The sequence below is a fragment of the Lipotes vexillifer genome, unplaced genomic scaffold (genome assembly GCF_000442215.2).
Source record: "Lipotes vexillifer unplaced genomic scaffold, Lipotes_vexillifer_v1.1 scaffold495, whole genome shotgun sequence".
Classification (NCBI taxonomy): Eukaryota; Metazoa; Chordata; class Mammalia; order Artiodactyla; family Lipotidae; genus Lipotes; species Lipotes vexillifer.
The window spans coordinates 769,409-775,408 of record NW_006770132.1 but is presented as its reverse complement, the minus strand read 5'-3'; positions in this window follow the sequence as shown (position 1 = coordinate 775,408).

The window sequence follows — 6,000 nt, the reverse complement described above, 5'->3', positions numbered from 1 at the left end:
AGAGTGTGTGTGTGTGTGTGTGTGTGTGTGTGTGTGTGTGTGTGTGTGCGTGTGTGCACGCACGCATGCGCGCGTGCATGTCTTGGCTCTGCTCTCTGAGCTGTTAGTCCTGGCCTCTGCACCATCCATCATCCTTCCTTTCAAAAATGAAATAATCTGTTTGTAGCTAAAGATCTTCTCATCCTACTACTCCCTGTCTATAGAAGTTCAGATGCCCAAAAGCCTCTTGACATTTTGAACTATCCCTATCCCTTTTAGTCCAAGCTGGTAACGCTTCCTTTAATGTAATTATGTTTAAAAACTTTGTAGGTTTTCTATGAATCATGTCAGTGTTTACTTCACCCCCAGATATCTTCAAGACAAATCATACTCTACTTTGGGTTGCTGTGAAAAAATGCCTTTAAGATTGTTGACACTTTTTTTCATCTAGTTGAGTCTATAAGGCACCACATTACAACTTTCTGAAGGCTTAACAAAGGACTTAACACCTGCATTCTTGATTTGATCTTGACCCTAAGGACACCTTTTACTGAAGAATCCCTGGATTTGATCCTTCTCCTGAGAACATTTATTACTTTGAGAATCTTTTTCTGACAGGGGATCTGGGAGTGAGAAACAGTTTTGTTTTCCAAATTAGCAATTTCAGATTTGAATTTTTTTTTTTAATCTAGATTCTGCTCAAAAATTGAACAGTTTATTCCTTAGTTCATCAGCCTCTGATACAGCTAGAAGAAAGTCAGCTGGCACTTTTAGCATTCACCTTAGATATTTCCTCAGCTAGAAGCACAAATTCATTGAATACATTTTCTATATTCCAAGTTGCATAGGTGGTAGTGTTGCCAGGTGTTTTGCCACATGCATAGCATGACTCTCTTTCCTTCCAACTTCTATTTTAAAAATTTTTCATTGCCTTTCTAGCCTCTGGCACATATATTACATACAGTAAGTCCCCTACATATGAACGAGTTCCATTCTGAGAGCATGTTCGTAAGTCCATTTTGTTCGTTAAGTATAACAAAGTTAGCCTAGGTACCCAACTAACACAATCGGCTATATGGTACTGTAATAGGTTTATAATACTTTTCATACAAATAATACATAAAAAACAAAAAAATACAAAAAATAAAGAAAACACTTGTAACCTGACACTACAGTACCTTGAAAAGCACAGTAGTACAGTGCAACAACTGGGGTACAGGGGCTGGCCTCGAGTGAACAGGCAAGAAGAGTTACTGACTGGAGGAGGGAGAGGAGGTGGGAGATGGTAGAGCTGAAGGATCGTCAGCAACAGGAGGTGGAGGGGAAGCTGCAATGTCACTCACGCCTGACGTTGACCAAACATACGTTCACATGTTTGAAAGTTCACAAATTGAAGGTTCTAATGTAGGGGACTTACTGTATTTGTTATGGCAGCACCCCATTTAAAGGCACCAATGTCAGTTTTAGGTATTTATTACTGCATAACAAAGAACCCCAAAACATAGTGAATCCAAACAATACCATTTTATTTTCTCATAATTCTGTGGGTCTATAATTTGCATAGGGTTCAATTTGGCGGTTCCACTGATCCATACGGCTTCAGCTTGGGCCATTCACATGGCTGCATTCAGCTAATGTGTGGGCTGCCTTAAAGATACAAGAAGGCTTCATTCACATGCTTAGCCCTCATGCTCCTTCTTATGACCCCTCTCTCTCTTTGTGGATAGGCTGGGCTTCCTCACAGCATGGTGGTTTCAGAATAGCAATACATTTTTCATAATAGCTCTTTTCCAAGAGAGAACATTCCTGAAGGGAGGGTAGAAGCTGCATAACTCTTTAGGCTTAATCTTGGAAGTTAAGTACTTGACTAAAGAAAGTCCCAGGTCCAGCCCAGTTTCAACAGAGAGGGTGATCCAAGAGCAACCAATGTAATACATTTCATACAGATTATCATAGTTTCCCCCCCAGATTTTTTCTTTTTCTCAATAATAGGGGAAGCTGGCCTATTTTTTCTCTGATCAGTCTGCTGGGCCCACTGTACCCTCCAGCACATTCCAACATGTTCTAGCTACTACCTTGATTAGAAAATAAATCTTGATGGTGCTAAGCATCTTTAATCATGTACATATGAGCCATTTCTATATCTTATTTAGTGGAGTATCTGTTCAAATTATTTGCCCACTTTATTTTTTTTTTGTCTTTATATTACTGAGTTTTAAGAGATTTCTTCTGTATTTTGGATACAAGTCCTTTATCAGACACAGGTACAAATATTTCTTTCCCATTCTATGGCTTATTTGTCTCTAATTGGTATCTTTTAAAGAAAAGGTTTTAGTTCTGAGGAGATCCAATTTATCAATATTGTGTGTTTAAAGTTTGCCTCCATTGATTTACAGTTAAGAAATTTTTGCCTGTCCCAAGTTTACAAAGATTTTCTTTTATGGTTCTTTCTGTAAATTTTATAGTTCAGCTTTTTACTTGTAGGTCTATGATTCCATTTGTGTGTGTACTCACATAAGACTGTGTCTGTATAGTTTGAAGGACTCTTTTTTTCCTGTTTGGATAGACGATTTTTCCAGAACAATTATTTGAAAAGATTTTCTATTCTCCATTAAATTGCCTTGGCACCTCTGTCATAAATCAAGTGGATATTTATACGTACATGTGTCTGTACTTTCTCTTATGTTCTACTGTTCTGCTTTTTACCAATACCACACAGTTAAAGTTTCCTCTAGTAAACCAAATGTCTGTGACTTCTAAGGGATAGTTTTTGTAAATTTCTTCCATGAAGAGACACATTTTCTTGTTTCTTTGCATGTTTTATAATATTTTGTTGAAAATGGGACATATTGAATATTTTAACGTGGTAGCTCTGGAAATCAGATTCTTCCCCCTCCTCTGAGTTGTTTTGGTTGCTTGCTGTAGTCTGTAGCTGTTTGCTTAGTGACTTGGCGGAACTAATTTTGTAAAGTATATTTTCCTTTTCACGTGTGGTCCCTGAAGCCTCTCTTCCTTTTGCTTGTGTTCAGCTAGTGTTTTGACAGGTATTTCCTTGAATGCCAAAGTCTTGCCCTGACAAAGCAGAGAAAGTACTATAAAAATGAAGAAACAGATGATGATGATGATGATGATGATGATAAGAATAAGAACGAGAAGAAGAAAGCTCACTTGGTCTTTGCAGGTTGGCCATATGCTGGAGCTCTTCTCCAACACTTAGGCCCTTTACAACTAACTCTGCATTACTTTTCACTTCCTGCTTGCTCTGAGCCTTGAGATTAGCCAGAGTGAAAGCTTAGGATGTTCTCAGGTCTTTTAGAAGATTCATCTTGCCCTGGACCTTTCTACGTCTCTAAATTTCCCAGTATACACAGGTACTTTTGAGTGACCTAATCTCCCAAAGAATCTCTCTTCCGAGATCGTGTCCTCACACGCTTTGGGTGCTCTATTGTATGCTTCAACCGTAACCTTTTGCCCCAGGTGACTGTGGTTTGTTTAATTGCTTTACAATGGTTTTGAGGAATGCCTGCTGCTTTTCACCCTACTTTACTTCTGGGTTAGGTGAAACAAAGGCAAGGGACTTGTGTCAGGCCTTCAGGCAGCCCACAGGCAGATTAGAACAGACAAAAACAATTCTTTGCAAATAAGGTCTATTCTGCTCTCTCCAGAATCAGTGACTAGGGTTCCACACTGAGAAAATAAACCACTGTCTTCAAAACTTCTGCCAAGGGTAGAAGAGCAGGGGCAAAAAAATGAGACATAGCTTTCCTACCATTTTTTTTTATGAGACTGTACCTTTTTATTTTATTTATTTTTTAAACATCTTTATTGGAGTATAATTGCTTTACAACTGTGTGTTAGTTTCTGCTTTATAACAAAGTGAATCAGCTATATGTATACATATATCCCCATATCTCCTCCCTCTTGCATCTCCCTCCCTCCCACCCTCCCTATCCCACCCCTCTAGGTGGTCACAAAGCACCGAGCTGATCTCCCTGTGCTATGTGGCTGTTTCCCACTAGCTATCTATTTTACGTTTGGTAGTGTATATATGTCCATGCCACTCTCTCACTTCTCCCCAACTTATCCTTCCCTCTCCCCGTGTCCTCAAGTCCATTCTCTACATCTGCATCTTTATTCCTGTCCTGCCCCTAGGTTCTTCAGAACCATTTTTGGTTTTTTTTAGATTCCATATATATGGGTTAGCATACGGTATTTGTTTTTCTCTTTCTGACTTACTTCACTCCGTATGACAAACTCTAGGTCCATCCACCTCACTACAAATTTTCGTTTCTTTTAATGGCTGAGTAATATTCCATTGTATATATGTGCCACATCTTTTTTATCCATTCATCTGTTGATGGACACTTAGGTTGCTTCCATGTCCTGGCTATTGTAAATAGAGCTGCAATGAACATTGTGGTACATGACTCTTTTTGAATTATGGTTTTCTCAGGGTATATGCCCAGTAGTGGGATTGCTGGGTCATATGGTAGTTCTATTTTTAGTTTTTTTAAGGAAACTCATACTGTTCTCCATAGTGGCCGTATCAATTTACATTCCCACCCACAGTGCAAGAGGGTTCCCTTTTCTCCACACCCTCTCCAGCACTTATCGTTTGTAGATTTTTTGGTGATGGCCATTCTGACTGGTGTGAGGTGATACCTCATTGTAGTTTTCTTTTTTTTTTTTTGCGGTACGCGGGCCTCTCACTGTTGTGGCCTCTCCCATTGCGGAGCACAGGCTCCGGACGCGCCCCGTGTCCCCTGCATCGGCAGGCGGACTCTCAACCACTGCGCCACCAGGGAGGCCCCTCATTGTAGTTTTGATTTGCATTTCTCTAATGATTAGTGATGTTGAGCATCCTTTCACTGAGAGGCCAGATTCCACAGGGCTTTGTGGGCAATTTTAAAGACTGGCTTTTACTCTAGGTGATGTAGGAAGCCATCTGAATACTTTTCGGAGGGGAGTGACATTATCTGACTCAGATTTTAAAAGAGTCATTCTGGCTTCTTTGTTGGGAAAAAAATTCTCTTGGACAACAAGGGTATTAATGCAGATTTTCTTTATCTTCTTCTAGCTAGATAACCTGCTTCTTTGTCCTGCTGCACTTTTCTGGCGTTCCTAAGGAATAATTATACACAATGATATCACATCCTTACATTTGATAACCAAGTTAAAGGCTGCCTGATCAATGAGGTCCATTGGTCTCGGTCTCAAGACAGTGAATGTCAATATAATTTCGTGGTCTGTTGGCTCCCCAGCCAAGCATGGGCAAGGTTCACTGCCTTTTGCCTTGACTCAGTAGGATTCACAGTGTCTCTGCACTTATGATTCCACTTCTCATGACTAGTTGAGATTCCTTAGGTTGTAAGCAACTTTATAAAGGATTTCTTTACGTTTATAGTCATATTTCAACAAACCCAAGGGCTAAAAGGAAGCCAAGTCTCAGAGATACTGGAATCAGGATCTGGAAAGCCAATGCGTACTCAGAAATCCTCAAAAAAGTGAATGGGATTAGGCGATCGGGTCAAACTATCAGGATCTAAACAATTATGTCCAAATGGACAGTCACATTGTACAAAGGTGCCACAGGGGGCCCCCTTGTGGAAGGAGGTGGGGTATTTTCATGAAAGGGAAGATGACTGAAGAACTGTACTATTCTTCTTATAGTAGAGAGTGTATTATGGATAGTATAGTACAGAGACAACTTCTTTCAAATTTAACATATTATTTTCTCTGACTGTACCACTCAGTAAAAGCCCAAAAGGCCAGCTCAAGAAACCAGCTAGATCTGTGTTGTCCAAAATAGTAGCCCTTAGCCACATGTGCCTACTGAACACTTGAAACGAGACTAGTCCAAAATGAGATGTATAATAAGTACAAAATACACATTGGAGTTTGAAGACAAAGTGCAAAAAAGAGTGTAAAATACCTCACTGATTTTTTTTATTAATTACATGTCTGAAAATACTGCATAACATAAAATGTATGATTGAATTTAATTTTATCTGTTTCTTTTTA